Raw genomic sequence first — 20744 nt, forward strand, 5'->3', positions numbered from 1 at the left:
GGAAGATGAGGTATACTCTGTATGTGATGACAGTGTGTTAGGATGAACTTGGGATAAACCTGACTGTGCCCTACTAGTGAATTTGCATAGCTGTCTTGGATTTTACTTTACTTACATTTCACTCAATGAAGTCTTTAGCACAGTTTTGTGGAGACTGAACACTTCACAGTTTAAAAATATTGTATAGACACTTTCTACATTGCACTGAATTTTAGAGGAAAGTTGAAATGGTGAATATAGATGTGAGCAGGGTCTTATATTGCAGCAAATATAGGAGGTAACAAAGTTCTGTACCCTTAATCAAGGTCAATTGCACAGGCAGTCATTAAGAACTTTTTTGATGGTTGCATTGAACAATGTAATCAGACATTTTCTGTGATTTGGAAACAAATGCTAGAAACTTGAGCTGTTAATGTTCTTAAATAACTAAAATGGTAATGAAACTTATCTACCAGAAATTTTAAGACTTGAGTTTCCCCCCTCATCTGCATATGGGAAGAAGTATTTTTTCTAAAGATACCATCTTTCAGGTTTCTTATTCCTAGAATATGGCACCTTAGTGTGAGACAGAAGAAGCCCTCTATCAGAGTATTGACCCTTGAGGTTTGCAATAGCTGGGGAGACTATCCTAACTTCTGGACATTGCACTCAATTCCTCCTTTACCATGGTCTGCAAAGGAGCAACCTGCAAGAGACTATGCCCTGGTCTACACTGCAAACTTATCAGTATAACTGTGTTGCTCAAGGGTGTGAAAAATCTACACCCCTGAGCGATGCAGTTATACTAACCAAACTCCTGGTGTAGATAGTGCTAGTGCTTTCTTTGGTCGGTGGCATCTTCACTAAGGGTATGTCTAGTGTTTGATGTATTGGGGATTGTTTAATCATGTCTTGTCTAGACATGATAAATCAGTTTCCGAATCGATGCCTGTACTCCACCTCAGCAGGAGGAGTAAGCGGAGTCAGGGAGAGACACAGTGCTCCATTCGCTGCCATGAGGACGGCCAGGTAAGTTGAACTAAGATACTTGAACTTCAGCTACGCTATTGCACAGCTGTAGTTGCATATCTTAGTTCCAGCTCTTCTTCTCCCCCCCCAGTGTAGCCTAGGCCTAAGTGCCACGGTGGTGTTGTAGGTATAGACAAGCCCCATGTCTCTTCAGCTATTGCACCACCTTTCCTTTGGATCCCAGCAGTGCCTCAGGTGTTCTGGCACACTTCAGTTCTTTTGCATTATTTTTTCTCAAATTTGAGTGCCTATCTCAATACTCAAGAACTGCTGGTTTTTGCTTTTCTTGGTGCTCAAACACCTGTTTTGTCCAGCACTTCAACAGTGTTACAGCTTTCTTGTCTCATTCAATCAGCTGATCTGAGCCAGCTGCAGTGTAGACTTGTCCTGTTTTTTCACATCCCAGAAGAACAAAAGTTTTGCTGACATAAGTGCTGGTGTAGGCATAGCCTTTAATTTAGGTGTTCAGAAATATATTGTTTCTTTACATTCACATACTCCTTTCCAGATGACTTCCTTGAACAGCCAGTCACTTGTTGAATTAACTCAAGTCACATGAGCTATATCATTATGTAACCTCAACAGAAGGTATGAAAAAGTAGTAACTTAAAATTCTTAATTTCATTTTGTGGTCCTCAAACCTCTTGTTAGGCTCCTGATGTATGTTCATCACTTGTTCATATTACTTAGCCTAGTACTTTCAGCAGCATCTGTGGTGTACTCTCTAGTATAGCCTCCCCAGTTTTTTGATTGAGATGGGGCTTGCCAGGTGCTGCAGTAAATTCTAAATACTTGGCTGCTGTAATTAGAATTCATCCATTTCTGCATTTAGCGTTCATTAACTTCTTTTTTGATACTGTCCAAGACACCCTGAGAGTGTACACTTCTTAAATGTGATGCAGTCAGATTATAAATGAAATCTGTTATGTACCATAGTCAAGGCTGGCAAACTCCCAAAACCAGAAGTGTCTAAAGTTGACAGGTTATCTATTTTGACTTAATTATGTTGAATGTAATATTACATGGGCAACAACAGTGCTTTAAAGAAGCATCATAATAAAAGCATTTACTGTATAGGAGAATTTAAAAGCTCCAAGAAGCAAATGGCATGTACATGTAGTGAATGTTTGCCTCCTTTTGTATTGTAGCTCCTTGGTCCTTATTGATCTCTGCATATTTTTTTTTTGTGGGGGAATTAATAAAGTAGAAGGATCTCCTGCCAGATTTTGCCACTGAGTTGTTTCAAACAATGTCTCTCTATTAATAGGATCACTTTTTCTTATGTATGGGCCTAGATTGAATGAACTTTCCAGATGATTACCTTTTGATGTAAAAAGCTGTCTGGCTCCTGTCCATTTGAGAGACCAGTTGTGTTCATGTTGCATACCTACAGACTTCAGCCATTTAGGCTATATCTGCACTAGGAAAAAAGGTGTAGTTTTAACATGCTAGCTGATTGAATTAGTATTTACCTCAGCTGTGTTTAAAAACCACATGTCTTCTGTACACTAAGATTTTAACATTTAGCTAATACATGTTCAGAATGTTTTCTTTTGCCTAGAAAACATGGCAACATACCTTGTCTTGATTATGGAAGTGTGTTCTTAAAAATTAGTTGATCTAACATTAAGGTATCATATGCAGTGTTCCATCCGTGTTGGTCTCAGGATATTAGCAACACAAGGTCCATCCAGTAAGATACTTCCTCACCCACCTTGTTTCATGAAGATGTCATGTTTGTTAACTTAATTTTTAAGAAACAGGGAATATTTTATTTTTTTTAAAAAGCACCATTTCCCCCCATAAATACAAGTCCTAACTGAGTATCTGAAACATGCTTTAGGCACTGTATAATGCCTAAATTTGGGGGCACAGGGCTTTTGACTGGAACATATTCCTCTCACTTAACTGTCAGAGTAGAATTTGTTCACAGGTATATTGCAAAGGTTTTGTTCAGTGTAGTTTTCTGTTAGTGCTGGCTTGAGAGAGGATGGTCTTGGTTTTGTAGTGTTTAATGTTATTTGGCTAGTTGACCTGTTAAGTGTTGGTTTCTTTGGACCTAAAGAAGTTTGGAGCCATTATGTAAATTTAAATACTAACAAAATCAAATACCTAGAAGCAGAATCTCTCCTCTGCAAAGATGTAGTGTGCTTTTCTAGGTATCTTAATGCCAAGACAAGTCAGTGATATTTAATTGGTCCTCCTTACAACTGAATGATTCTCAAAGGTATGAACTTTGTCCTACTTTGGCAAATGAACTATTGACCTGCTGATCCTTAAATCACACTTATGGCTACTTGCAATTAATGGGGAAAGCACAACACCAAGAGAGAAATGGCTCTTGCAAGGAGCCCAAAGTGATTGAGATACTGAAGTTTTACCAGTAAAAAACACATTCTGCTGCAATTTGGGCTCAGATTCAAGCTGAAGTGAGATCCCATTTGATATGGCTGTGGTGTGCATTTAAGGTGAGGGAGATGTTTGCATAGTGGGCCAAGTCTTTGTCATTTAATTTTCTCATTTAATTTTCAGTACAGTATAGGCCTGTCTAGCTTAACCATACAAAGACTGTCCTGTTCAAGCTCTTGGGTATTAATATATGTAAAGGGACTTTACTTACAGGTGACCTGAACTCATGTTGGCTCCACCACCCTGTTATGGTCCTTTCAACACTACAATTAAAAAATAATAATTAGGGAACCTGGTTGCAACAGTTTGTACTCTGCATGGATTTAAGACTATAATGAAATTGGGCAACTAGGGTACAGCTCAGGGTACAACTGTGGGACTTGTAGGATCATGTGATCACAGGTACAAAGGTACTGAAAGTGATTAAATGGAAGGATATTTTTTAGTGAACAGTCATTTAACTTAAATGCTTTACAGATAATTGGGAACATGTCTGTTAGTCAACATTCCTGAATCATCAGTTAAGGAGAGAGCAACTTCCCAATTTGAGACCTCCAACAAAGTTAGGTTAAACTTCCATGTTTTGTTTCCAAGGGTGTGGGAGTGTGCATAAAGGGGAAAAAAGGGGAATGGGGTGCAACCAGAAGAGAGAGACCTTTCTGGCCTTCATACAACATAAGGCAAACTCCTCTTTTTTTTTTAAGAGGTCACCTTTCAAATGCAGCAGCTGAATGCTGATTACTCCACACTGTTTAATCTAACTTCAGTACTGTGTAAAATGCAGGTATAATAATCAGAACTTCAAATTGAAAGTTTACTACTGTAAATGTAGCTAATGAAATTACAAACTTAATGAAATGTTTGTAAAAAACTGACCTTTTTAGCCCACTCACAATACAGCTGCTTAATGTTGTCTGAGTTAAGAAATCATCTGCAAACACTTGGAAGGTGGTAAGGTGATAGGGAATAGCCAGCATGGATTTGTAGAGAACAAATCATGTCAAACTAATCTGATAGCATTCTTTGGTAGGATAATGAGCCTTGTGGATAAGGGAGAAACGGTGGATGTGATATACCTAGACTTTAGTAAGGCGTTTGAAACGGTCTCGCATGATATTCTTATAGATAAACTAGGAAAGTACAATTTAGATGGGGCTACTATAAGGTGGGTGCATAACTGGCTGGATAACCGTACTCAGAGTAGTTATTAATGGCTCCCAATCCTGCTGGAAAGGTATAACAAGTGGGGTTCCGCAGGGGTCTGTTTTGGGACCGGCTCTGTTCAATATTTTCATCAATGATTTAGATGTTGGCATAGAAAGTACGCTTATTAAGTTTGCGGACGATACCAAACTGGGAGGGATTGCAACTGCTTTGGAAGACAGGGTCAAAATTCAAAATGATCTGGACAAATTGGAGAAATGGTCTGAGGTAAACAGGATGAAGTTCAATAAAGATAAATGCAAAGTGCTCCACTTAGGAAGGAACAATCAGTTTCACACATACAGAATGGGAAGAGACTGTCTAGGAAGGAGTATGGCAGAAAGAGACCTAGGGGTCATAGTGGACCACAAGCTTAATATGAGTCAACAGTGTGATACTGTTGCAAAAAAAGCAAACGTGATTCTGGGATGCATTAACAGGTGTGTTGTAAACAAGACACGAGAAGTCATTCTTCCGCTTTACTCTGTGCTGGTTAGGCCTCAACTGGAGTATTGTGTCCAGTTCTGGGCACCGCATTTCAAGAAAGATGTGGAGAAATTGGAGAGGGTCCAGAGAAGAGCAACGAGAATGATTAAAGGTCTTGAGAACATGACCTATGAAGGAAGGCTGAAGGAATTGGGTTTGTTTAGTTTGGAAAAGAGAAGACTGAGAGGGGACATGATAGCAGTTTTCAGGTATCTAAAAGAGTGTCATCAGGAGGAGGGAGAAAACTTGTTCACCTTAGCCTCCAATGATAGAACAAGAAGCAATGGGCTTAAACTGCAGCAAGGGAGATTTAGGTTGGACATTAGGAAAAAGTTCCTAACTGTCAGGGTAGTTAAACACTGGAATAGATTGCCTAGGGAAGTTGTGGAATCTCCATCTCTGGAGATATTTAAGAGTAGGTTAGATAAATGTCTATTAGGGATGGTCTAGACAGTATTTGGTCCTGCCATGAGGGCAGGAGACTGGACTCGATGACCTCTCGAGGTCCCTTCCAGTCTTAGTCTGAGTCACCTTTTAGCATTTCATGTCAAATCACATCAGCCAAAAAGACTGCTTTGCCCTTCTGTCTTATTAACATGATTATGAATTTAGCATGGCAACCACTCTGGCACTTCACACAGAACTGAAGAAAACAATTCCCCCAAATTTTTAGGTAAAACTTAAGTATTTTACCTTTTTAGGCACTAGCAAACAAGAAGTTTTCCCTGAAAAATGGGGAAGATCAGTACTATCAGGTTGTGCATCCAAGGCCTGGTCTGCACTACGCGTTTAAACCGATTTTAGCAGCATTAAACCAATTTAATGCTGCACCTGTCCACACAGAGGCCCTTTATATCGATATGAAGGGCTGTTTAAACCAGTTTCTGTACTCCTCCCCGACGAGAGGAGTAGGGCTGAAATCGGTATTACTATATTGGATTAGGGTTAGTGTGGCCGCAAATTGACAGTATTGGCCTCCAGGCAGTATCCCACAGTGCACCATTGTGACCGCTTTGGACAGCAATCCAAACTCAGATGCACTGGCCAGGTAGACAGGAAAAGGCCCTTAAACTTTTGGATTTCATTTCATGTTTGCCTAGCGTGGAGTTCTGATCTGCATGGGTGGCAATGCAGTCCCAAATCCAGAAAGAGCTCCAGCATGGGCCGTACGGGAGATACTGGATCTGATTGCTGTATGGGGAGACAAATCTGTTCTATCAGAGCTCCGTTACAGAAGACAAAATGACAAAGCATTTGAAAAAATCTCCAGGCTGTGATAGAATCCACAGCACAGTGCTGTGTGACAAGTGTAACGGAAAGCCAAAGAATCAAATGGACGCTCATGGAGGGAGGGAGCGGGTACTGAGGCCTCCAGCTATCCCACAGTCTCCGAAAAGTATTTGCATTCTTGGCTGAGCTCCCAATGCCTGTAGAGTCAAACACATTGTCTGGGGTGGTTCAGGGTATATGCCGTCAATTTACCACTCCTCCCCCCCATGAAAGAAAAGGGGAAAAAATCGTTTCTTGACTTTGTCACCCTATGTCTACTGCATGCTGCTGGTAGACGCAGTGCTGCGGCAATGAATAGCAGCATTCTCTCCCCTCCCCACTGGCAAACGGTACTGTACAAAAGGACTGATAGTTGTCCTCATCATCCTGTGAGTGCTCCTGGCTGGCATCAGGTGAGGTCGGCCGGGGGCGCCTGGGTAAAAATAGGAATGACTCCCAGTCATTCCCAGTAGATGGTACAGAACAGCTGGTAACCGTCCTCATCATAGCAACTGGGGGCTGAGTTCCATCAGCCCCCTCCTTTCATGTCTAAAGAAAAGATTCTGTACTGCCTGGACTATCATAGCAGCTGGAGGCTGCCTCCCATCATTTTCTCGCTAAAAAGTCAGTGTTTCTTATTCCTGCGTTCTTTATTACTTCATCACACAAATGGGGGGACACTGCCACAGTAGCCCAGGAAGGTTGGGAGAGGAGGGAAGCAACGGGTGGGGTTGTTGCAGGGGCACCCCCTAAAATGGCATGCAGTTAATAATTTCTGCAGGATCTGACACGGAGCGGCTGTGCTCTCTGGTTCTCTGGCACACTGGTTCTCTAGTACACTTGCCCCATATTCTAGGCAGGACTGACTCTATTTTTAGATAAACCATAAAGGAGGGATTGACTTGGGGAGTCATTCCCATTTTTGTCTTTGCGCCTCCGGTCGACCTCAGCTAAGGCCAGCCAGGAGCACCCATGACAGCAGCCAATGGTACAGAACGACTGATAACCGTCTCTGCCTTGCAATGGCAAATGAATGCTGCTGTGTAGCACTGCAGTACCGCCTCTGTCAGCGGCATCCAGTACACATATGGTGACAATGACAAAAGGCAGAACGGGCTCCCTGGTTGCCATGCTATGGCATCTGCCAGTGCAATTCAGGGAAAAAGGGCATGAAATGATTGTCTGCCGTTGCTTTCACAGAGGAAGGAATGAGTGACAAAATTTACCCAGAATCACCCGCGACACTGTTTTTGCACCATCATGCACTGGGATCTCAACCCAGAATTCCAATGGGCGGGGGAGACTGCAGGAACTATAGGATAGCTACGAGATAGCTACCCACAGTGCAATGCTCCAGAAATCAATGCTAGCCTCGGTACATGGACGCACACCACCGAATTATTGTGCTTAGTGTGGCCATGTGCACTCGACTTTATGCAATCTGCTTTACAAAACCGGTTTATGTAAAATCGGAATAATCGCGTAGTGTAGACGTACCCTAAGATTTTATTAAGTAGCATTTCACATACTACTTCTCAGACTACAGGACTTTCAGGAGTCTGATTTGTTTTGCGTACTCCCAAGTTTCACCTCACTTAAACTACTTGCTTACAAAATCAGACCTAGAAATACAGAAGTGTCACAGCACACGATTACTGAAAAAGTGCTTACTTTCTCTGTATGAAATTTTAGCTTGTATTGACTTCACTAGTGCTTTTTATATAGCTTGTTGTAAAACTAGGCAAATATCTAGATGAGCTGATGTACTCCCTGGAAGACTGCTGAATACCCCCGGGGTACATGTACCCTGATTGAGAACCAGTCTTAGGGCTTGCCTATATGCCTATACTATACTGTTGTAATTATCAGTATAACTCCCTATATGGACAGTTATTGCAGAATAAGAGTACTTTTTTCCAGTTTAGTTTGTGGCAAAGTGGAAAGACACTCTGGAACAATGTGTTGACATGAAGTTACTGATAACTTTAGCAGTTACATAGCTATGCCAATAAATTCCCAATATAAACAATTCCTGAGGCATCAGTACATGTGAAATGCTACTTAAAGCTGCACAACCTGGTAGCATTGGTCCTCCCCAGTCTTTGGGAAAAGCTCCAGTTTTGAAGTTTTGTTGCAGTCTTCCTCAGACTTCAGTTTCTGGAGTCCAAACTGAAATGGTAATATTATGGACCCATGGTAAGCTCAGTTACAGAAGAGAAACTGAGAAACTATTTTAGAATTACAGAAACTATACAGTGTTTCTTAGATCAAGGAATTATGTAACAGTATCTTAACTAGAGAAGCAGGCTTAACAGAACTCTTTAGTCCAAAAACCTGTATACATCACTTCTTGAAAATGTAAACCCCTTGAACAAAATCCCACCAGAAGCCGTAAAAGCATCTACCATGATATGTAGTCAAGAACACAAGCTTTTCTATGCTCCGTGGTATGGGGTGTAGGTGTATTACAGGTGTATAAGTGACTCTTATAGTTAAGGCTTCACTATACTTCCCATTATAAACTTTAACCACACAGGCTGAAATTTTCCATGATGATTATCCGTCTAGGATTTAGTTTAAAAAAAAAAAAATTCATCTGAAGTGGCTTCTTGTTTTTTGAGATTAGGGAAAAATGTTTGGCCCATATTAAACAAAAATTACAACCATTTTGTTGAGGGGTTGTAGCTTTGGAGCAGAAACTTGAAATTTGGCGTAGGGGTTGCTTTGGTATCAAGGACATGCCTTTTGCCAGCCCTGTGAAAAATTGACCAAGTTTGGTCAAGTTATGAGATACTCTGAACAGCTAGTTAGTAGTAATTCTCCAAATATTCTGTCTACACTAAGTAGAGTTAGGCATTTGACAAGTCAGATATTGTCAAATATCAAAAATGGTAAAATTTTAAAGCACTATAATAGTAATAAAAGAGCAAGATGTTATGGTTTCCCGTAGGTTTAGCCTTAGATACTTAGGCCTAATTCCAAAAACCAAGTTAACTGAGTTATTTTAATTCAGAAAAATGTGATAGTGAAATATAGGTTGTTTTTTTCAAAACTTCCTTTTTTGGCAATGTTAGGTTAGCACTTAAATGCTAAAGTTTTTCAAACTAAACAATTTCAAAAGATGTATGAAATTAAACAAATACATAGCAACCATGAGACATTTTCAAATGCTGTTAGGATAGGTGAGTAGCCTGCCACATTTTCAAGCAGCTTAATGGCTATGCACCTATTCTCTTTTTATTGGGGGAGGAAGTTTAATGACTGAACTCTTTTCCCTCCCCCCACTCCATTGAGTTAACTTCTGTATGTTTGTCTAGTCAGTTTAGATTGTAAACTCTTCGGGGCAGGGACTATATCCCTTTTTTAATGTGCTTTCTAAACTGCCACGTACAGTAGAATCTGAGTTACAAACACCTTATTCATAATTCTGAAATGTTTGTAATTGTGAACAAAAAGTTGTGGTTCTCTCAAAAGTTTACAGCTGAACATTGACTTAATAGAGCTTTGAAAGTTTGCTATGAAGAAAAATGTGGTAGTTTCCCTTTAATTTTTAGTAATTTACATTTACCACAGTACTGAACCGTATTTGCTTTTCTTTTTCTTGCTGCTACCTGATTGTGTACTTCTGGTTCCAAATGCAGCATGTGGTTGACTGGTCAGTTTATAACCCTTATGTTCCTAACTGAGGTTCTACTGTGCATTGATGGCCTAGTATACAAATAAAGATAGTGTTAGTTCTAGAAGATTCTAGCCAATTAAGATGCTCAACTTTCCGTTAATTCATCTTGCTAGCAGATGGCACCATGATGCAACCAAGAAGGCAGGTTGTTGCCTACATTAGGACTTTCTTGCAGGAATATTTAATGTCTGATCATGTTCAGATTGACCAGCTTGCCTGTCCAAACTGCACATGCCATCCCTATAGAGCAATTGAGCATTCCCAGGGCTGCAGGGGCTGAGAAGGACCTCTACTGCAATTGCTCTTTCTAGCTGTTGTGGGTCACTCTGGCATTAAACACTGTAACTGAGGCCACGTCCACACTACGGGGGGGAAATCGATCTTAGATACGCAACTTCAGCTACGTGAATAACGTAGCTGAAGTCGAATATCTAAGATCGGATTACTCACCCGTCCACACCGCGCAGGATCGATGTTCGCGGCTCTCCCTGTCGATTCCGGAGCTCCGTTGGGGTTGATGGAGTTCCGGAATCGATATAAGCGCGCTCGGGGATCGATATATCGCATCTAGATTAGACGCAATATATCGATCCCCGAGCAATCGATTTTAACCTGCTGATACAGCGGGTAGTCTGGACGTGGCCTGAGAGAAGGGAAACTCTCTCGTCTTTCAGCAATCCTCCTGACATGCACTCAGTGAGGAGGAAGCAACAGCAGATTGAGGAACAGGGTGGATAGACATGTGTATGTGGGAAATTGTGGGGCAAGAGTTGCCCAGGAGGAGAGGTGTGAAGGAGGAGGATACAGATGGGTCTCTAATCACTAGAGCATTCCCCTAAAGAACCTGAACCTGAACAAATATTGAGTCTAAACACTCCTTTGTCTAGCAAATAGCACTTGAAGTGTCTCCATCCCCCTCTAGTGGCTAGACCACATAGAAAATAGCAGTCTGCTGCCAGTTATTCCGTTAGCTCAAGTGGTAGAGGACTGTGCTGTGGATCTAAAGATCCCAACCCTGCTGATTCCACCATTTGGGAATGGGTAATATGATTCTACAAGACTGGATTTTTTGTTAAACCTTTAAAAACTGTATCCAAGGAACTTGAGTGGTAAGGTTCCAAAGGCAAGCACTCAAAAGTTAGGTTAAGCCAGAATTCAGGTATAAGAACATCCACAAATCAACTTTGATTTTGGCATTTTTCTAACTTTGACTGACTGACTTTGCAACCTTACAATTTTTAAAGTAGATTTTGAATGTGTTATACATAGCTTTATTACATAACACATTATTCCAGAACATGAGGTGTTAAATCTTAAGCAAAGAGATCAAGAGTTCAAGAGAGAGATGCAATGTTTCCTTCAATTACTAAAGACTAGTAAACTTTTACAGCTGTGCCTTGAGTTTCTTCCCAGAGTTTTTTAGTCTCCTGTTTTTTTCTAATAGTGCTTTCTATATAACAAAAGCCCCATGATGCCACATGTTTTGCCACACAGCTGGGTTAGGCAGCTTCCAATTGCTGCTTCTAACCAAGAGATTGCTAGCAGCTTCTCTTCCTCCTTGACTGCAGGGTACAGCTAATTCTGTAATTCAGATAAGGGGTAAAAACTTGCTCAGTAAGACCTATTGGGAGACCAGCTTTTGCCTCCCTGCTTCAGTTGAGCTGCACCCCACTGGCTCACTTAACTTCTGTGGCAGGTGGAAGAGATTAACTTTCTCTCAGCTTCTGGGAGAAGTTAAATTTAGAGGTGGATGTAGATAGCTAACCTATCCAAATCACCTTCATTTCACATAAGAGAGAATCCCCAAGAAGAGGGGTCTGGTCATCAAAGGCAAAACCTCCCCAGGCTTTTGGGGAAGGGGACAAAATTTGGGTCAGGAATCCCAAATAAGTGATAGTATAGCAAGAAATCTAATTCCTTGCTATACTATGCAATTTGAGAGCCTTCCTTCATAGACAAGAGAAATTCCTCAAGCTATGATCATGTCAAATAAGTGTTGCACTGTTTTCTGAACTAGTGAGACTTTGATGTAGAACTCCAGAAACAGTCATAGGCCCTGTGTTAGTTTGCTTTCTTGCTTGCATTCATCTCGGCATTTGTAGCTGACAGCTCCATTGTTTACCTAAAACAGTAATGGTAATAATTGTGTAGAGAGAAGCCCTTGGCTCGCATTTCACAGGTTGTGCCAGGTTATCCCAACCTGGAATTTGATTCTCTAAAGAGCAGAGCAGTGGGGGAATGGGTTCTTGGCAGCTTGTGCTGCTGGGTTCATGAGCTGCTGTATTCTGAACAGTTGGTGCTTTTCAGTGCTTTCATTCTTAAGTCACAAATGCATGGATCGCTGTGGCCAAATCTGTCTAATAGGATGGGATGCGTCTTCTAGCCAGCTATAGGTGGCCGGTGTCTTTATTAGCTGTAGTTAGTCTGATATCTAGAACTAGTGAGGTGTTGAGTCCAAAATTGCATGTTGCCTTAATTGGAGGAAGCAGCCTCTCTAGGGAGATCGTATATGTGGTGAATCTCCAAAGCACTCCCTTCTCCCCATCAGCATAACCTGTTATCTCCCACTTCATTTTCAGCCAGTTATTTATCCTGGTGCAGATAATAATCTGCAGGGAGATGGTGCTTTTTTTATATTAGTAAGAGCTAGGTGCCAGTGAATTGTTGACACATCCCATAGGGTCTCAAATGTCCCAGTGGCTTCATGTTTAATAGGATATGGGGGAGTATTTTGTGTTGTGGAACTTCACAAGTGAGGTTCCTAGGTGTGGTGTAGTTCATCTTAGTGATCCTCTGGGTTCAGAGTATAAAAAGTTGCAGATTTTTGTGCTCATTCATTCAATACTGCTACATCTCTGAGGAAGGACAGATGTATTTGGTGACTGACCGTATCAAATGAGAAATCCAGCCATATGTCTGCGCATTGAAAGATCAAGTCATACATTGGCACAATAAATACAGTTTGTCCTGTGTCCTGTCTGAAACTTAATTGTAAATATTCTGGGTCCTTTTTGGCTAACAAATTAGAAATGACTTTGTTAGCATCTCTGTTGGCTTGCTCACAAATGTGGTCACAGAGTAGCACGTGATAATTTCGTAAGTGTTGGCCATGCTGTCATAAACAGATAGCTAAGGGTTAATGTCTCTTTCACCTGAAGCACCTGACCAGAGGACCAATCAGGAAACCGGATTTTTTCAACTCTGGGTGGAGGGAAGGTTGTGTCTGAGTCTGTTTCTGTCTGCCTGCTTTCTCTGAGCTTTGGAGAAGTAGTTTCTACTTTCTAGTCTTCTGTTTCTAAGTGTAAGGACAAAGAGATCAGATAGTAAGTTATATGGTTTCTTTTCTTTGGTATTTGCATGAATATAAGTGCTGGAGTGCTTTAATTTGTATTCTTTTTGAATAAGGCTGTTTATTCAAGATTCTTTTAAGCAATTGACCCTGTATTGTGTCATCTTAATACAGAGAGACCATTTGTATGTATTTTTTCTTTCTTTTTATATAAAGCTTTCTTTTAAGACCTGTTGGAGTTTTTCTTTACTTCAGGGAAATTGAGTCTGTACTCACCAGGGAATTGGTGGGAGGAAGAAATCAGGGGAGATCTGTGTGTTGGATTTGCTAGCCTAATTTTGCATTCCCTCTGGGTGAAGAGGAAAGTACTTTTTGTTTCCAGGATTGGGAACAGAGAGGGGGAGTCACTCTGTGTAGTTTCACAGAGCTTGTGTCTGTGTATCTCTCCAGGAGCACCTGGAGGAGGGAAGGGAAAAAGGATTATTTCCCTTTGTTGTGAGACTCAAGGGATTTGGGTCTTGGGGTCCCCAGGGAAGGTTTTTCAGGGGGACCAGAGTGCCCCAAAACACTCTAATTTTTTGGGTGGTGGCAGCAGGTACCAGGTCCAAGCTGGTAACTAAGCTTGGAGGTTTTCATGCTAACCCCCATATTTTGGACGCTAAGGTCCAAATCTGGGACTAAGGTTATGACACAAGCCTTTGAAGGAGGAAGTCTAATTGAACCAGGCAAGGAAGGTGCTAATTACTTCTGGGAGGGGGTCCCAGATATTCCTGAACGTTCCACTAGACATAAAGAGTATGGATCAGAGTAAGCTTGCAGGATTTCCTCTTCCATGAATGGACCAAATTCTTGGATGAAGATACTTTTATGGTAATATGTTGCAAAATTAAAGTGAACTGAATGAGATCTGTGCCTTAAGATTTTTCTTGGGTGTTAATATTTTTTGATATTCTAGTTAATATTGCCTCACATTACATTCCTTAGAGTTGAAATCTTGTTTAGTACTGCTGACTTGTAACCAATGACCTTCACACTTGTGAGTTTCCTTACTGTACCTATCATTATGAAGTCTGTCTGGTCATCTTAACATGCATTTGTCCATTTCTCAAAGCGTACGTTCACTCTATAAACAATCCATCATACAAACACAGCTTTGTGGTAACTGTTGCTCAGGTCAATGGTAAAATTTTATATAGTTGTGTTAAAAATGCATGGCTTTATGCTAAGCTTCTAGTCAGGGCAAGCATTCTGATTTATCCCATGCTATAAAACTGATTTTTCAGTCCTTAACTAAACAATAAATGCTGATTAAAACCATTCCACTAAGCTCTGAATGATTTAATGTAATAGTCATCACTATTACTGATTGCTTTCGCTTAACTCCAGTGAACACTAGTTTGAACAGCATGAAGTTGTGTAACTTTCATGTTATGTGGAATGTCAGCTGTGCTTAACCTTTAATCATCTTGTAAGGTTTTAAAGTTGCTCTTTGAGCATTGTTTAAGTGGATCTCTACTCAAGCAAATATACATGCCATCAGCTTACAAGCGGTGAACTTTCTCAGTAGCACCACTTATGTATGCACCCTCCCTTTAAACCCATACTAAAGGATACAAGGGGAATCAGCCTTAATTCATAAACATTTGAGGAGAATCTTGGTGATGACAATTGCTTAACTCTGTTTTTGTCTAGGAAACTACTCTGGGCTTTCAGTTAAGATAGTCTTAGTAAGTAAGGTCTTCTGTGTTTGGGGCCTCATTTGGCTGTTTTGTTTTAGTCTTTATGGTTGCCCACTTATTGTGGGTCTGGTTTCTTGTTTAGGGGACGGTGGAGACCATCTTCAGGCTATGTCCCCCTGCATTATCATGCTCATGAAGGATGAATACTCCTAGTGTTTCCTCTGCCTTGGAAAAATACAATTCCAAATTCTACTCCATGTGTCTGAGCTTCTCCAAATCCATATGTGGCGCATGAGCATAGCTCTCAAGAACAATTTGTGGGAAGTAGGCCCTATTGCCTACATGTAAGGCACTGAACCAGAACAGACCTTGATGTTGAGTGCTTGACTGCTGATGTTGGACTCTACAGCCAGAGAAGCCTTGATGTCAGGTGTCTCAAGGTCCTGTAAAGCAAGTTCCAGTGCATACAAATATTCTAGAAAATTCTCAGATACGACTTTCCCATTCCCCAAATTGTCTGTTAATGGTGTTAGTGCTCAATGGCAGCATTTATCTCTTCTGTGTCAGCATTCCTGTAAGTCTTCACAGCAAATTTGAGGTGCCTTCAAGTGATGCTGTTCTCTGACACCATTATTCTTTGAAACCAAGGGAGAAGAGGTAAAAGTCTTGAGTCTTGTGATTTTTCCCCTCCTTTCCTCCCCCAACATATTAACTGCTTCAACACTGAAAGCTTGGTGTTGGGGAGGAAGGGGGTTGAGGGACTCATTTAGTGACAGAAATCTGATGCCTTGCTTTTGGATATAATCTTGATAGGCAGTTTTCACTGTTGGATGCTTCTACACCATCAGATCTGGTGATTCAAACTGTCTGGCATCTGTGGGGACTGCCTTTTTATTGTCTTTCCACATGGCAGTTTCTTCCTCTGCTGTCCTCGAGAGGGCACTCTTATTTGCCCTTTCCATACATCATCCATTTAGTTCACAAAGATCAGACTGAAGGACCTAGAGGATTAGTCAACCTCACCCTTAATTATGATGGAGTCTGATGTTCATTCCAGGATCTCTCAATACTGTACACCTGTGTTTGGGTAAACAGATGTGCCATTTACAGGATTTGTCAGCCCTTGGATTCCAAAATGGAGATACTATGAGCTCCTTGACCTGATTGGGCAATACAGGCTAAGCAGTTTGGGGTCCAGAAAAGCAAATGATTCCCCAGTGCCCCAAAAGGATTGCCTCCAGTTAGATCTTTCTTTGAGCTTCCATAAGGACGTGTTCGTCTCAAGTATCCTTTATAAAGGTTGTCCATTCTCTAAATAACTAGTAGCTGCATTTAGAAGGGCTGTTCCCATCTTCAGTTTCTGAGGGTTGTCCCCAGACTTAGTCTTTTCATCTGATTTCAAGTTTCCATGAACTCTTAGAGGTGACTTGCTGAACTTTAGGAATTATCTGTGTAATGACAAAGATCTCTGGCTTTTCAGCATCCTTCAATTCAAGCAGTCTGAGAGACTTGCTTCAGCTAGATCCTGCATCCCAACCAGAAGTCCCAGAGCACAACAGTCTGGTTGCTGACTAGTTAAGCAACCTGGAAAATTCTTTTGTATAAGTCCGGAAAATGCTGTTAGAAAGCAGGAAAACCCTTCCATTAAACTTTACTTCATCTGGACAAGATAAAGGATAGGATTCTCTCCAGTTTTCCATTCATTCCATTTATTCTGGACTGCCTACTTTGCTGCTGTTTATTCTCTTCCTGAGCTTGAGTGTGCACTTGGCTTCAAATTTCTGTCTTCAGCCTCCCTAGTATAGGAATCTTCTGTAATCTTTCCTTGTTACAGTGGTGAAACTTTCAAAAGGTATAGATCTGTCATTTTTAGGAGTTGTCCCTGTCCTGGAGCTTACTTGTAGTGCAAACCAAATCAGTGGCCCCACTCATTTACGAATGGTTTTTTTATATCCCTTTTTTTGTCTTCATTCCTATTAGACTCTCCAAGCTGATGCATACTCCCTTTCCATTCTCCATGCTGATCCATCAGTGTGTTCTGTAAAGATAAGATGCTGCTCTGACATCTCAAAGCTCTTAGCAAAGTGTCTTTATATTAATCTAACTCTACTGTATCTTTCTCCCAAGCACCACTTGAGACCAGGGGAGATGAAGCTGCAGTATTAAAGTATATAGAGGACATTTTGTAATGCATGATATTTCCAAAGTCTTAGATTTGTGGCACTTGATGTGAGCTGGCTTTCACCTAGACACTAAGGGTACATCTACACTACGGGATTATTCCGATTTTACATAAACCGGTTTCATAAAACAGATTGTATAAAGTCGAGTGCATGCGGCCACACTGGGCACATTAATTTGGCGGTGTGCGTCCATGGTCCGAGGCTAACGTCGATTTCTGGAGCATTGCACTGTGGGTAGCTATCCCATAGTTCCCGCAGTCTCCCCCGCCCCTTGGAATTCTGGGTTGAGATCCCAGTGGCTGATGGGGCAAAAATCATTATACAGCCTCACCCCTCCCTCCCTGAAAGCAGCAGACAACCATTTCACGCCTTTTTTCCTGGGTGAACTGGGCAGACACCATACCATGGCAAGCATGGACCCTGCTCAGATCAATACCGCAATCGTGGACGTTGTAAACACCTCGCACATTCTTGTGCAGTCTACGCTGAACCAGGACCTGCAAAGCCAGGCGAGGAGGAGGAGGCTACAGCAGCGCAGCGATGAGTGATGAGGATATGGACACAGAACTCTCTCAAACCGTGGGCCCCTGCGCTTTGGAGATCCTGCTGGTAATGGGGCAGGTTCTAGCTATTGAATGCCGATTTTTGGGCCAGGAAACAAGCACAGATTGGTGGGACCGCATAGTTTTGCAGGTGTGGGACGATTCGCAGTGGCTGCGAAACTTTCGCATGCGTAAGGGCACTTTCATGGAACTTTAACTTGCTTTCCCCTGCCCTAAAATGCCATAATACCAAGATGAGAGCATCCCTCACAGTTGAGAAGCGAATGGCAGTAGCCCTCTGGAAGCTTGCAATGCCAGACAGCTACCAGTCAGTCGGGAATCAGTTTGGAGTGGGAAAATCTACTGTTGGGGCTGCTCTGATGCAAGTAGCCAAAGCAGTTATTAAGCTGCTGCTACGAAAGGTTGTGACTCTGGGAAACGTGCAGGTCATAGTGGATGGCTTTGCAGCAATGGGATTCCCTAACTGTGAGGGGGCAATAGATGGAACCCATATCCCTATCTTGGCACCGGAGCACCAGGGCATCCACTACATAAACCACAAGGGGCACTTTTCAATGGTGCTGCAAGCACTGGTGGATCACAAGGGACGTTTCAGCAACATCCACGTGGGATGGCCAGGAAGGGTTCATGACGCTCGTGTCTTCAGGAACACTACTCTGTGTAAACGGCTGCAGCAAGGGAATTAATTCCCAGACCAGAAAATAACAGTTGGGGATGTTGAAATGCCTGTAGTTATCCTGGGGGACCCAGCCTACCCCTTGATGCCATGGCTCATGAAGCCATACACAGGCAGCCTGGACAGTAGTCAGGAGTTGTTCAACTACAGGCTGAGCAAGTGCAGAATGGTGGTAGAATGTGCATTTGACCGTTTAAAGGCGTGCTGGCGCACATTACTGACTCGCTCAGACCTCAGCCAAACCAGTGTCTCCTTTGTTTTTGCTGCTTGCTGTGTGCTCCACAATCTGTGTGAGAGTAAGGGGGAGACCTTTATGGCAGGGTGGGAGGCTGAGGCAAATCACCTGGCCGCTGATTACGCGCAGCCAGACACCAGGGCGATTAAAAGAGCACACCAGGAAGTGGTGCGCATCAGAGAAGCTTTGAAAATGAGTTTCATCACGGGCCAGGGTACAGTGTAACTGTTTTCCCCTTGATGAACCCCCCCTTGACTGACTCATTCCCTGTAAGCAACCCACCCTCCCCCTTTGATTACAGCTTGCTTAAGGAAATAAAGTCACTATCGTTTAAAAAACAGGTATTCTTTATTAAAAAGTCATTATAAAAAGAGGGAGAGAAATGACAAGGTATCCCGGGTGTGGTTTGGGAGGAGGATATGAGGGAAGGAAAAGGCTACTAAAAATATTTCAATGTAATGACAGCCTTTTGGTTGGGCTATCCATGGGGGTGGAGTGGGCGGGTGCACGAAGCCTTCCCCCACACGTTCTTACACATCTGGGTGAGGAAGATATGGAACGTGGTGAGGGTGGTTACACGGGCTGCAGCGGCACTCTGTGACCCCGCTGCTCTTCCTGAAGCTCCACCGGACGTCGGAGGATATCAGTTTGATCACGCAGCAGCCCCAGCATTGCATCCCATCCCGCCACCGCATATCTTCCTGCCTACACCTCTGATCTTCCTGGCGCCACCTCTCATCTCGAGCGTCCCTTCTGTCCTCACGTTCACTGGCATCTTTCCTGTAACTTGATACCACGTCCTTCCACTCATTCAGATGAGCTCTTTCATTGCGGGTCACTTCCATGATTTCCGAGAACATTTCGTCTCATGTCTTTTTTCCTCCGCCTTATCCGAGATAGCCTTCGGGATGGAGTAGGGAGGTTTGAAAAATGTGCAGCTGCCTGAGGGAGGTAAAAAAGGGAGAGAAGTATTTAAAAATACATTTTACAGAACAATGGTTATACTCTTTCACAGTGAACAACACTATTCACCTTACATAGCGCATGTGATTTCACTACAAGGTCGCATTTTGCATCTTAATATTGAGTGCCTGTGACTCTGGTGTTGCAGATCTCACAGATGCAGGCCCGGGCATCAGAATTCAGCTTGCATGCGTCCAAGGTAGCCATTGTCTTTCAGCTTCTGCAGCCTTCATATACACAGTGCCCTCCTTTCCCAAAAACCAAGCAAATTCCGTTCAGTGATGCTTCTTTCCTGTTAACATGCAGCAGCAGAAGCCCCCCCTCCAATTATGTGGGATGATCGCTTTACCCCTCCCCCCACCACATGGCTGGTATCATGGAAGATCCCTGATAGCCAAACACGAAAAAGCTCAGTGCTATTTCCCTCCCCCCGCTTGGCTACGTGCAAGGAAGGATTTCTTTTAAGCAACAGGCAAACAGCCCAGTAGGAATGGCCATCTCTGTCTCCTTAATTAAATTCCTGAATTTCAGCAAGGTTACCATGAACGATATCACTCTCCTGAGGATAACACAGCAAGATAAAGAACGGATGTTTCTTGAATGCCAGTAATCACCGGGACCATACGCAGCTATGCTTTGTCATGCAATTATACCCGATTACTCGCTACAAGCATGGCGTGGTAAAGTGTCCTACCATGGTGGATGGAACAAGGCTGCCTTGCCCAGAAACCTTCTGCAAAGGCTTTTGGAGTACCTCCAGGAGTGCTTCATGGAGATGTCCCTGGAGAATTTCCGCTCCATCCCCAGACATGTTAACAAACTTTTCCAGTAACTTTACTGGCGTGAATGCATCCCAAGCCCTCACGGCAAATCAATCATTAAAAAACGCGTGCTTTTAAACCATGTTTTATATTTACAAAGGTACACTCACCAGAGGTCGCTTCCGTGGCTTCACTATCTGGGCTAGTGGCTTGGGAGGGCTGGGAGGGTAATTCTGTCTGGGTCACAAAAAGCTCCTGGCTGTTGGGGCTAACGGAGTGCTGTGTGCTCACTGCAAGGTCCTCCTCCTCCTCTTCTCCCTCCACAGAATCCTCAGCTATGG

At 42.5% G+C, this 20744-nt stretch overlaps 1 protein-coding gene across 3 annotated transcripts in view; it reads left to right on the forward strand.

Moving 5' to 3' along the window:
* NUDT4 (nudix hydrolase 4) overlaps positions 1-20744 on the forward strand; it is a 62008-nt gene that overhangs the window by 1293 nt on the left and 39971 nt on the right. The gene's annotated exons all lie outside the window — the stretch shown is intronic.

This window comes from Gopherus flavomarginatus, chromosome 1 (genome assembly GCF_025201925.1).
Source record: "Gopherus flavomarginatus isolate rGopFla2 chromosome 1, rGopFla2.mat.asm, whole genome shotgun sequence".
Lineage (NCBI taxonomy): Eukaryota > Metazoa > Chordata > Testudines > Testudinidae > Gopherus > Gopherus flavomarginatus.